Below are 11,513 nucleotides of genomic sequence, written 5' to 3' on the forward strand. Positions count from 1 at the left end.
TATAGGAAAAGCTTCGGGGGGCCCCGGGACCTCTAGGAACTTGTCCTAGTTACATAGTTTCTCTGGGATGACCAAATTCTCACAATCATCCAGAGTGGATAACACCTCCTTAAGCAGAGCGCGGAGATGTTCCAACTTAAATTTAAATGTAATCACATCAGGTTCAGCTTGTTGAGAAATTTTCCCTGAATCTGAAATTTCTCCCTCAGACAAAACCTCCCTGGCCCCCTCAGACTGGTGTAGGGGCCCTTCAGAAACAATATCATCAGCGTCCTCATGCTCTTCAGTATTTTCTAAAACAGAGCAGTCGCGCTTTCGCTGATAAGTGGGCATTTTGGCTAAAATGTTTTTGATAGAATTATCCATTACAGCCGTTAATTGTTGCATAGTAAGGAGTATTGGCGCGCTAGATGTACTAGGGGCCTCTTGTGTGGGCAAGACTGGTGTAGACGAAGGAGGGGATGATGCAGTACCATGCTTACTCCCCTCACTTGAGGAATCATCTTGGGCATCATTTTCTCTAAATTTTGTGTCACATAAATCACATCTATTTAAATGAGAAGGGACCTTGGCTTCCCCACATTCAGAACACAGTCTATCTGGCAGTTCAGACATGTTAAACAGGCATAAACTTGATAACAAAGTACAAAAAACGTTTTAAAATAAAACCGTTACTGTCACTTTAAATTTTAAACTGAACACACTTTATTACTGCAATTGCGAAAAAGTATGAAGGAATTGTTCAAAATTCACCAAAATTTCACCACAGTGTCTTAAAGCCTTAAAAGTATTGCACACCAAATTTGGAAGCTTTAACCCTTAAAATAACGGAACCGGAGCCGTTTTTATATTTAACCCCTTTACAGTCCCTGGTATCTGCTTTGCTGAGACCCAACCAAGCCCAAAGGGGAATACGATACCAAATGACGCCTTCAGAAAGTCTTTTCTATGTATCAGAGCTCCTCACACATGCATCTGCATGTCATGCTTCTCAAAAACAAGTGCGCAATACAGGCGCGAAAATGAGACTCTGCCTATGATTAGGGAAAGCCCCTAGAGAATAAGGTGTCCAATACAGTGCCTGCCGGTTATTTTACAAAATTCCCAAGATTAAAATAATTCCTCAAGGCTATGGAGTATAAAATATGTTTATATATAAATCGATTTAGCCCAGAAAATGTCTACAGTCTTAAAAAGCCCTTGTGAAGCCCTTATTTACTGTCTGTAATAAAATGGCTTACCGGATCCCATAGGGAAAATGACAGCTTCCAGCATTACATCGTCTTGTTAGAATGTGTCATACCTCAAGCAGCAAAAGTCTGCTCACTGTTCCCCCAACTGAAGTTAATTCCTCTCAACAGTCCTGTGTGGAACAGCCATCGATTTTAGTAACGGTTGCTAAAATCATTTTCCTCTTACAAACAGAAATCTTCATCTCTTTTCTGTTTCAGAGTAAATAGTACATACCAGCACTATTTTAAAATAACAAACTCTTGATTGAATAATAAAAACTACAGTTAAACACTAAAAAACTCTAAGCCATCTCCGTGGAGATGTTGCCTGTACAACGGCAAAGAGAATGACTAGGGAAGGCGGAGCCTAGGAGGATCATGTGACCAGCTTTGCTGGGCTCTTTGCCATTTCCTGTTGGGGAAGAGAATATCCCCACAAGTAAGGATGACGCCGTGGACCGGACACACCTATGTTGGAGAAAGAGAGGAAGGAAAACAGAGGAAGAGGAAAGGATAAAGAAAGAGAAAAAAAAAGGAAAGAAACAAGGGAAGGGGGAAAAAAGGAGATGAAAAGGGAAAAAGGGAACAGCTTTGTTTCAGACAAAGGGGATAGTGAGAAATCCGTGGAAAATAAAGCAGTGAGCAGGAAATACGGACACTCTGAAGTTTAAACCAGATAGAGGTTATGTCTTATGTTCCTACTATTTGTAAGTAGTACAAAGCCTCCCTTATGCTATTGATGTAAGCTTGTTGACTTGAAGGTATTCCTTGCTAACAGCACTGGTATTAACGGCCTCTTGGTTCACCCCCTATTAGGAGGTAGCAGGGAGATACCCGCTGGTGGTTTACCTAACCGGGAATAACTCCTAAATTATTTCTATTGCTCATTGTTAAGATATAATCTCTTGACAGCTGTGAAGGCCATATGATCCAACTGTTGGGCCTTTTGTGATTTCTCTTTTTTTTTTAATAGCAAGGTCTTATTACAAATTGTCAACTATGCTACACTAATGCTGTTTTTCTAAGTTCTCTTCCAGGAGCACCCCATATGCATCTCCACTGTTAACCTACTAAAAATTCTAATATGACATAACCTTATTTCTTGCAATAAGAGACCTAAGGTTGCCTCATCGCTGAACATTAAGAAGCAATTTCCTTCATATCACTCTAACATCAACTGTACTCTCACAGGAAGTTCAAAGGCCTACTTCATACCGTCTATTGTTATTGAAGATGGAGACTCCTTTATCTTCCAGAAAAAGTCAAAACCAAACTGTAAAAGACTGCCTAACTGAGTCACAACTTAAAAAGAAAAATATTTCCTTGGAACCTACAGAACTAGTCAATACCACAGAAGTCAATTTCAAAGGATTCAATGACTAATGAGGAAGACTGTAGACCTAATGTAGGACTCCTTAAACAAATTAAATCACTCTTCCAGGAAGAATTTAAATCAGTCCTTTCAGAATTGAAACATGATATTCTTGAGATAGGCGGACGGACCGCACAACTTGAAACTAAAGTAGATGATTTATCCGAGGAAATTCCATCTCTTCAGAATCAACTCCAAGACCAGCAAACCCAAATTCAGATGTTGGAAACCCAACTGGAAGACTTGGAGAACAGATGACGAAGATAAAACATTTGTCTTAGTGTACTGTTGGTATAGGATTCCGGTAAGTTTCTAACACGCAAGACTCTTTTTCAACAACTCTTGCCCAATGTTGAAAAATCCAGCTTTCTGAAGGATCGAGCACACAGATCTCTTGCTAAACCTCCACCATCTTCAGGAGACATAGTGAATATGCATTACTATCATATAAAAGAGCAACTCCTACAGGAGTCTAGGAAATTACAAAAGATTACTATACACTGACCTTTCCCCGATCACATTGAGAAAACGAAGAGCCCTGAAACCCATCACACAGTTGCACTCTCAAAAGCATAAACTAAGTATAGATGGTCCTTTCCATTCAAACTAAACCGGATGATTTACTCCTGTAGTAAATTAGAGGAAGGAACCGAGTTACTGCAGAAACAGCAAATCCACATCCATCCAACTGAACAACCTAAACAACCAAATAAATCAAGACACAGTGTAATATGTTGTGTGTTGATGTTTATCCGCGGTTGTTTTTACCCAATTGTAAGACCTGCTAAAGATTGTTATGTCCCTAAAATAATAACTGCAAAACAATTAACTTTATGCTGACTTTATGAGACCGGCTAGCATTGTTGTCTGTGGACTAAAGCCAAGGTTGGCAAATAAGTTAGATGGTGGGAGCAGTTTGGCTACTGTAAAATAATTACAATAAGAACGATATTTGTTTTAAAACTATTAAGACTTGGCTGATTTGTTATTTACAAGGAGTTTACTGTCCCTTTAATTGGTAATGAAAATTACTAGAACATATGGGTGATGGGGGAAACCAGACGTGGACTCCTTGCCCAGTGTGCTTAGAGGGATGTGGCTGCACCTCACTGACGAGGCCCATAGGAGGCCGAAACGATCGTCTGGGGTTGTCATGTTCCTTGTTCAGAGGAGAATTGCCTGGTATTTCGGGGCTGGACTGACCTTACTTGGCAGGATCAGACTGATATACTTCAGGAAAGTTTTCTTCTGTGAAAAGCACACTGGTCTAAAAGAGGCTGCTTCCGGGTGGTAAATCGCCATAGAACAAGCCACTGTGCTGTTGTTCGTTCCTGGTAGAGCGCTTCTCTCTTTGTATGCAAACAATGAGCAGGACCTAAGCTGTTTCAGCATGACATAGGCTGGGTGTATAGAGACGGGATGATGTCTATTTAAAAATGTTTATGGTTTATAAAGATATAAAATCTCTTTATTTACCATTCCCCAGTTTTGCATAATTAACACTTATATTAACCCCTTAAGGACTGGGAATTTCAGACAAAAACTTCCCTAAAAGACCAGAGCATTTTTAGCATTTTTGCCATCACTACATTTAAACAGAAATAGAGCTTTTTTATATTTACCTATCAAAACTCTATTATTTTTTTTAGCAGACAACCCAAAGTATTGATCTAGGCCCATTTTGGTATATTTCATGCCACCATTTCACTGCCAAATGCGATCAAATAAATAAAAAAAAAACTTAATTTTCACAAATTTAGGTTTCTCACTGAAATTATTTACAAACAGCTTGTGCAATTATGGCACAAATGGTTGTAAATGCTTCTCTGGGATCCCCTTCAGAAATAACAGACATATATAGCTTTGGGGTTGCTTTTTGGTAATTAGGCCACTAAATATCACTGCGCACCACACTTGTATTATGCCCTACAGTGAAGGCGTTAATTAGGTAGCTTGTAGGGTTAATTTTAGCTTTAGTGTAGAGATCAGCCTCCCACCTGACACATCCCACTCCCAGATCCCTCCCTGCCCCCCTTAAACAGCTCTATTCCCTCCCCCACCTTACAATTGTCACTGCCATCTTAAGTACTGGCAGAAAGTCTGCCAGTATGAAAATAAAAGCCTTTTTTTTTTTGTAATATATTTGCTGCAGTGTAGGTTCTCCCCTAACCCCCCAACCTCCCTGATCCCCCCCAAAAAAAGCTCTCTAACCCTCCCCCCTCTACCTATTTGTCACCATCTTAGGTACTGGCAGCTGTCTGCAAGTACCCAGTTTGCTGCAAAAAAATAAAAAAATTATTAAAGTCCCATTTTTTCTGTAGTGTAGCTGCCCCCCCTCAAAACACTACCCCCCTCCCAGATCCCTTTCTGTTAACGGACAACACATGGGATCCCCCTCATTGCCCCTACTCCCTCCACCCTCAATGATGCAGTTTTTTTTTTTGTTTGTTTGGTTTTTGGGGCTTCCCTGTAGCGTGGTCGAGCGGTCCCATCCACTCCCGCCCTCCTCCCGTAATGGGCCGCCCACCCGCCTCCCTCATTACACTCCCATCCACCAACGATCGGCACCACCGCTATGCAATGCAGAGAGAGCCACAGAGTGGCCATTAGTTAGCCAGGAGACAGCAGCAAGCACCTGTATATAGCAACATAGGCGTCTGTATAACATTAGCAATGAGACGTCAGCAGGCGCTTGTATATAGCGGCATAGGTGTCTGTATAACATTAGCCATGAGACGTCAGCAGGCGCTTGTATATAGTGACATAGGTGTCTGTATAACATTAGCCATGAGATGTCAGCAGGCGCTGTATATAGTGACATAGGTGTCTGTATAACACAGGGTTAGCCATGAGACGTCAGCAGGCGCTGTATATAGTGACATAGGTGTCTGTATAACATTAGCCATGAGACGTCAGCAGGCGCTTGTATATAGTGACATAGGTGTCTGTATAACAGTAGCCATGAGACGTCAGCAGGCACTTGTATATAGTGACATAGGTGTCTGTATAACACAGTGTTACGGTTACCCTTAGTCTCGCTGAGAGATGGACCGCTTAGTAGCCTGGATCCCTATTGCTAAAGAGGGGAGAAGCTGCTTTCCATAGTATTCTATATGAGTCTCGCAAATATAGAATAATCTCCCTTAGCTGCAGTACAGCTAGGATACCCTTCTGCCCACAAAAACGAGTCAACGCTGCGATTGATGGTCAAACAAGAACTCAGGACTGGGATGCCCAGCCTGCTTTTTATTAAGGTTACATGCACACAGGGCACTCCCAGGGGGAGAGGGGTAATTGTAATTGTAATTTCTGGGTGTCTGGTGCGTATTAAGGGGGCAGCTAGCCATGAAATGCCCTGGTTGCTTGCATCGGTGGCAAGTCGGTCTGGGACGCTCAGAGCTGTTATTGGGTGGTCCTGAGTGTCGGACGGGCCCTGTGGGCACCGGGGCTCGGAATTCAGCACGAGGGGGTGCACGGTAAACCTCTCTGGGTTCGACCCGTGCTGGAGCTCGGTAGTTCATGGGTTCGTGAAGACGGGAGTCATAATGTTCATCGGCCAATTTGGCTGCTTCTTCTAAGGTAGAAGGCCGCCTGTCTCGCAGCCATTCCTTCCCTTGCTGTTCCATGCCATTATAAAAATGTTCTAAGAGAAACAATTGTAAAATTTCCTCCCCAGTCACCGCTTTACTTCCGCTCAGCCAGTGATTTGCCGCTCTCCGCATTCGGTGCGCCCATTCCATATGGGTATCGTTAGGCTTCTTTTCCGTGCCCCGAAACTGTCGGCGATACGTGTCCGGAGTTACAGCGTACCGTCGCAACAGTGTCTCCTTAACTAGCTCATACTGTGTCACTTCCTCAGCACCCAGAGTACGAAAGGCTTCCAGGGCTCGCCCGGATAGTTTCCCAGACAATATCGTGGGCCACTCTCTGTTGGGAATCTGGTGCAGGGCACATTGCCTTTCGAAGTCCGCCAAATATTCATCAATCCCTGTCTCGCTCTCTAGGAAGGGTCGAAATGCCGCATAGGGTATCTTGGGCCTCCCAGCATTTTCGACAGGGATGATTACCTGCGGGGCTTCAGCATTGCGGTGTGCGTTCGCTAGGTTGAGTTCGTGGGCTCGAGTCTCTCGTATATCCTCGTCCGCCTCCGCCATCAACTGCTGTACCAATTCCATGGAGGGGTTCGGCCCGTATAATGAGAGCCTTTCCCGAACAATCCTGGTTTTTTCGTCACTAATCGTGGTCGGTGTTTCCGCCATTGTGAAGCTCTGATCCAGTTTGGTCAATTCTGCGATCAGCTCTCTCCTCGGCCGGTTGCTGGCGTACCCCCCTCTGCTTTCAAGTAAATCCTTTAGGGTTGTACGCTTCAATTTTTCGTAAGCGCTCTCCATCCGTTCTGTACCTCTCCTAGGAAATCCAGGAAAATCCCGCCGCTGCCGCCAAATGTTACGGTTACCCTTAGTCTCGCTGAGAGATGGACCGCTTAGTAGCCTGGATCCCTATTGCTAAAGAGGGGAGAAGCTGCTTTCCATAGTATTCTATATGAGTCTCGCAAATATAGAATAATCTCCCTTAGCTGCAGTACAGCTAGGATACCCTTCTGCCCACAAAAACGAGTCAACGCTGCGATTGAGGGTCAAACAAGAACTCAGGACTGGGATGCCCAGCCTGCTTTTTATTAAGGTTACATGCACACAGGGCACTCCCAGGGGGAGAGGGGTAATTGTAATTCCTGGGTGTCTGGTGCGTATTAAGGGGGCAGCTAGCCATGAAATGCCCTGGTTGCTTGCATCGGTGGCAAGTCGGTCTGGGACGCTCAGAGCTGTTATTGGGTGGTCCTGAGTGTCGGACGGGCCCTGTGGGCACCGGGGCTCGGAATTCAGCACGAGGGGGTGCACGGTAAACCCCTCTGGGTCCTATCGTCCGGCCCGGGCCCTCTGTGTTAACCAAGAGGCCCCTATGGAGGGATATGTGGGGCCGCTTCACGAGGCAGACCCTGTATATGCTGCCTCAGATAACCGCCAGCACCACAACAGCACTGGTATCGTAGGAGAGTAATTGAGGGCAACGCTAGCCACTGCGCAGCGTCCCTACCTACAGCAGCATGGAGCTGACAAGACACTGGTCAGAACCCTGTGAAGAGCACCTCAACCTGATCCGTCGCTATGAGGGCGCTGATTTCGTTCCAGAGGTAAAGAGGCGGCTAGTCCGATATGGTCCAGACCCTGCACAGGAGGTAGTCAGTCGCCTCATCCGGGAATTGGCTACGGAGACCTATGTTGACCCTCTAACTTGAAGCTTTGACTCATGTTTGTAGGATACAGCTTATAATCACTACAGGGATTGCTATGCTCTTCATACTCCCTTAGCTACAGGGATTGCTACAGAAGGAAGAGGTTCACCTACTGGAGCCTGGTCATAGGTCCAGGGCGCAGAGCAGACGGCGAGATACCAGCCCAGCAGCGGTGGTTCATAGAGTCTGCATTACTTATGGTGGCTACGCAGCAGTTATAGTGTCCACGGTGCTGCTGCTCCTTTGGTGAGCGCTAGGAGCATCCTTTTCTACGGTCCAACTTCCAGCCAGCCTGGAGGCAACCGTAACACACAGGGTTAGTCATGAGACGTCAGCAGGCGCTTGTATATAGTGACATAGGTGTCTGTATAACGCAGGGTTAGTCATGAGACGTCAGCAAGCACTGTATATAGCGACATAGGAGTCTGTATAACACAGGGTTAGTCATGAGACGTCAGCAGGCGCTTGTATATAGTGACATAAGTGTCTGTATAACACAGGGTTAGTCATGAGACGTCAGCAAGCGCTGTAAATAGCGACATAGGTGTCTGTATAACACAGGGTTAGCCATGAGACGTCAGAAGGCGCTTGTATATAGTGACATAGGTGTCTGTATAACACAGGGTTAGCCATGAGACGTCAGCAGACGCAGTATATAGCGACATAAGTGTCTGTATAACACAGGGTTAGCCATGAGACGTCAGCAAGCGCTGTATATAGCGGCATAGGTGTCTGTATAACATTAGCCATGAGACGTCAGCAGGCGCTTGTATATAGCGACATAGGTGTCTGTATAACGCAGGGTAAGCCATGAGACGTCAGCAGACGTTGTATATAGCGACATAGGTGTCTGTATAACACAGGGTTAGTCATGAGACGTCAGCAGGCGCTGTATATAGTGACATAGGTGTCTGTATAACATTAGCCATGAGATGTCAGTATGCGCTGTATATAGCGACATAGGTGTCTGTATAACGCAGGGTTAGCCATGAGACGTCAGCAAGCGCTGTATATAGTGACATAGGTGTCTGTATAACATTAGCCATGAGATGTCAGTATGCGCTGTATATAGCGACATAGGTGTCTGTATAACACAGGGTTAGCCATGAGATGTCAGCAGGCGCTGTATATATTAACATAGGTGTCTGTATAACATTAGCCATGAGACGTCAGCAGGCGCTGTATATAGTGACACAGGTGTCTGTATAACATTAGCCATGAGATGTCAGCAGGCACTGTATATAGTGACATAGGTGTCTGTATAACACAGGGTTAGTCATGAGACGTTAGCAAGCGCTGTATATAGTGACATAGGTGTCTGTATAACACAGGGTTAGCCATGAGACGTCAGCAGGCGCTGTATATAGTGACATAGGTGTCTGTATAACACAGGGTTAGTCATGAGACGTCAGCAGGCGCTGTATATAGTGACATAGGTGTCTGTATAACACAGGGTTAGTCATGAGACATCAGCAGGCGCTGTATATAGTGACATAGGTGTCTGAATAACACAGGGTTAGTCATGAGACGTTAGCAGGCGCTGTATATAGTGACATAGGTGTCTGTATAACACAGGGTTAGTCATGAGACGTCAGCAAGCGCTGTATATAGTGACATAGGTGTCTGTATAACACAGGGTTAGCCATGAGACGTCAGCAAGCGCTGTATATAGTGACATAGGTGTCTGTATAACACAGGGTTAGTCATGAGACGTCAGCAGGCGCTGTATATAGTGACATAGGTGTCTGTATAACACAGGGTTAGTCATGAGACGTCAGCAGGCGCTGTATATAGTAACATAGGTGTCTGTATAACACAGGGTTAGCCATGAGACGTCAGCAGGCGCTGTATATAGTGACATAGGTGTCTGTATAACACAGGGTTAGCCATGAGACGTCAGCAAGCGCTGTATATAGTGACATAGGTGTCTGTATAACATTAGCCATGAGATGTCAGCAGGCGCTGTATATAGTGACATAGGTGTCTGAATAACACAGGGTTAGTCATGAGACGTTAGCAGGCACCTGTATATAGTGACATAGGTGTCTGTATAACATTAGCCATGAGACGTCAGCAGGCGCTGTATATAGTGACATAGGTGTCTGTATAACATTAGCCATGAGACGTCAGCAAGCGCTGTATATAGTGACATAGGTGTCTGTATAACACAGGGTTAGAGCCATGAGATGTCAGTAGGCGCTGTATATAGTGACATAGGTGTCTGTATAACATTATCCATGAGACGTCAGCAGGCGCTGTATATAGCGACATAGGTGTCTGTATAACACAGGGTTAGTCATGAGATGTCAGCAGGCGCTGTATATAGCGACATAGGTGTCTGTATAACACAGGGTTAGTCATGAGACGTCAGCAAGCGCTGTATATAGTGACATAGGTGTCTGTATAACACAGGGTTAGTCATGAGACGTCAGCAAGCGCTGTATATAGTGACATAGGTGTCTGTATAACACAGGGTTAGCCATGAGACGTCAGCAAGCGCTGTATATAGTGACATAGGTGTCTGTATAACACAGGGTTAGCCATGAGACATCAGCAGGCGCTGTATATAGTGACATAGGTGTCTGTATAACACAGGGTTAGCCATGAGACGTCAGCAGGCGCTGTATATAGTGACATAGGTGTCTGTATAACATTAGCCATGAGATGTCAGCAGGCGCTGTATATAGTGACATAGGTGTCTGTATAACACAGGGTTAGTCATGAAACGTCAGCAGGCGCCTGTATATAGTGACATAGGTGTCTGTATAACATTAGCCATGAGACGTCAGCAGGCGCTGTATATAGTGACATAGGTGTCTGTATAACATTAGCCATGAGACGTCAGCAAGCGCTGAATATAGTGACATAGGTGTCTGTATAACACAGGGTTAGAGCCATGAGATGTCAGTAGGCGCTGTATATAGTGACATAGGTGTCTGTATAACATTATCCATGAGACGTCAGCAGGCGCTGTATATAGTGACATAGGTGTCTGTATAACACAGGGTTAGAGCCATGAGATGTCAGTAGGCGCTGTATATAGTGACATAGGTGTCTGTATAACATTATCCATGAGACGTCAGCAGGCGCTGTATATAGTGACATAGGTGTCTGTATAACACAGGGTTAGTCATGAGACGTCAGCAGGCACTGTATATAGTAACATAGGTGTCTGTATAACACAGGGTTAGTCATGAGACGTCAGCAAGCGCTGTATATAGTGACATAGGTGTCTGTATAACACAGGGTTAGCCATGAGACGTCAGCAAGCGCTTGTATATAGTGACATAGGTGTCTGTATAACATTAGCCATGAGACGTCAGCAAGCGCTTGTATATAGTGACATAGGTGTCTGTATAACATTAGCCATGAGACGTCAGCAGGCGCTGTATATAGTGACATAGGTGTCTGTATAACACAGGGTTAGTCATGAGACGTCAGCAGGCACTGTATATAGTGACATAGGTGTCTGTATAACACAGGGTTAGCCATGAGACGTCAGCAAGCGCTGTATATAGTGACATAGGTGTCTGTATAACATTAGCCATGAGACGTCAGCAAGCGCTTGTATATAGTGACATAGGTGTCTGTATAACATTAGCCATGAGACGTCAGC

At 44.8% G+C, this 11,513-nt stretch overlaps 1 protein-coding gene across 2 annotated transcripts in view; it reads right to left on the minus strand.

The window, feature by feature from the left end:
• Positions 1–3,231, minus strand: part of LOC128659710 (gastrula zinc finger protein XlCGF52.1) — a 138,691-nt gene extending 135,460 nt beyond the window's left edge. For both annotated transcript variants that reach the window (XM_053713283.1, XM_053713282.1), the window contains exon 1: positions 3,110–3,231. The gene's annotated coding sequence lies outside the window, so the exon portion shown is untranslated. The remainder of the gene's footprint in view (positions 1–3,109) is intronic.
• Between the last annotated feature and the right edge of the window lie 8,282 nt (positions 3,232–11,513).

This window comes from Bombina bombina, chromosome 5 (assembly GCF_027579735.1).
Source record: "Bombina bombina isolate aBomBom1 chromosome 5, aBomBom1.pri, whole genome shotgun sequence".
NCBI classification, from domain to species: Eukaryota; Metazoa; Chordata; class Amphibia; order Anura; family Bombinatoridae; genus Bombina; species Bombina bombina.